A 2283-nucleotide genomic window follows, 5' to 3' on the forward strand; every position below is an offset into this window, starting at 1 on the left:
ACTCTCTTTCTCTCTCTCTCTCTCTCTCTCTGCTTTCTCGGAAGCATTTTATTCTGATAAAATCGAATGTAGAAACTAATCCTAATAGCTTGTATCCTTAGATAAAGATGCCGTGAAACCAGCAGGTAATCTGCAAAAGCCTCATATTACAATAGGATCTTCAAGTTCAGCTCTTCTGAACATTATACAAGAGCAACGAAATCCCTCCAGTAAAAGATAATCATAAAAAAACCCTAAATCAAAATAGTACAACCCCCTCCCACCCTCCCCCCAAAAACCCCCAAAACAACAACAACAAAACCGCAGCAAAACAGCAACAACACAAAAAGTAACTTCACAAAAACAACAACCAACCATACTAACAAAAACGAAAACAAAAATCAAAAATTAAAATTACAAAATTACAAACAAAACATAAAAAAGTACAAATAGAAAAAAGCAACCAAAAAACCCCAAGCGAACAAACAAACAAAACAAACAAGCAAGCAAACAAACAAACATACAAACACACAACAAGAAGCCCAGTACCCCAAAACAACCAGCTAAGCAAAAAAACAAACAAAATACCAACAACCAAAAACAAAACAGCACAAACAAACCCCCCCCCCCCCAAAAAAAAAAGACATGAACCTTGAAGAACAACAAAAAAGTCACGAAGAAATTAAAAACAAACAAACAAAAACACTCAACAACACCCTACAAGTATGGCAGTCCACGCGACAGATTCTCATCAAGCTTCATCATTTTCAACTGAAATACAATGTCAACCGTAACATAATACGATTTTTTTTGCACTTGTCAAGTTTCCATAAATCTTATCCCTTAAAAAAAAAAAAGTTCTCGTCAACTGGCAAACGGTCGTGGCCGGGTTGAAAAGCTTTCTTTCTCCTGTAGGCTTAATGGAGAGCAATCTTTGGCGATAACGTCTAATTCACGATTAACACACGCTGATATTTAGCCTTACTTTTTTGTTTCCTTGTGATACTGTGGAGTCGATATACGCCCTTTTTTCTATGACTCTATTGCAATAATTTCTTTTTACATTTAATCACCGACGCTTCAGTTCTTCTGACGTGTGTCTTTTTTCCCCTTGGTTGTGCTCACACATTGTCCATCGTCTTTTCTCGTGGGAGCCTCGTCTCTCTGGACAGTAGGCTGCACACGTCTTGTATGCAAATCTAAACCTACAAAGAGGCAGGAGAGTTACACATACCTAATCTACGTCAACATATAGACCTATCAGTATGAGTTGTTTTTGGTACAACTGACCTTTCAACAAATGAATGGTAAAAATGAGTTGAATGCACTCGAACTGTTGGAACCTGCATCATGTATTGTTTTATAGTCATCCCAAAATGATAAATTTGGCCATACATATACATACATATCTATCTATCTATCTATCTATCTATCTATCTATCTATCTATCTATCTATCTATCTATCTATCTATCTATCTATCTATCTACCTATATATCAATTGTCTTTTTCTTTCTTTCGTTCTTTCTTTTTGTTTGTTTGTTTGTTTGTTTGTTTATTCTCTTTTTTATTTTTATCTCTATTTCCTTTCTTTCATTCATCATTTCTTTATCTCTTTCTTTGCTCTCCTTTTCATTTGCTCTTTCTTTCTCTCCTATTTCCTCGTTTCTTTCTTTCTCTCTTTCACCCCCGCCCCCCATTTCCTTTCTTTTCTTATGTCTCTTTGCACATAGCTGGTTCTCATTTGGGATTAGAACGTCCGTTTTACAGCTTTATCGTCATTGACAGATCTTGCAAGTGGCAGGGAACGGATGCTGACAACAATAACAGCGAGCAGGACAGCGCACCAGGGGCAGGGTGGTAGTGGTGGGGTGGGTGCGGGGTGGTGTACGCAGGAGTGTCAACTGACACATGAGAAGCCTGCCACGAGAAGCTTGAAAAAAAAAAGAAAAGAAAACCCTGCTCGGCTGTAGCAGTTTTGTCTGCACATCTTATTAGCAAGGGTGTCAGATTTCACACAAATATCTTGCCATAATATTATTATATATCGCTTTCCATGTGGTCTTTGCCGGGCGTCAGTGGTCTAAAAGTTAGGCCCTACGCCGTGTATGCAGTATGCAGCGGGTGTGGGTTTGATTCCTGCATTGGGACGTTTTAAATCAAGTATCTGTAGGCTGAGGTGGGAAGCTGAATCCAATTCGGCCTGAGGTAGACATTTCGAACAGGAGCCAAGCAGCCCGCCTCCTAAGTGATCTAAATCTTTAAGATTGTTTAGATTTTTTCTTCTTCTTTTTGTTTGGGGGGG

This window comes from Aplysia californica, unplaced genomic scaffold (genome assembly GCF_000002075.1).
Source record: "Aplysia californica isolate F4 #8 unplaced genomic scaffold, AplCal3.0 scaffold00058, whole genome shotgun sequence".
Taxonomy (NCBI): domain Eukaryota; kingdom Metazoa; phylum Mollusca; class Gastropoda; order Aplysiida; family Aplysiidae; genus Aplysia; species Aplysia californica.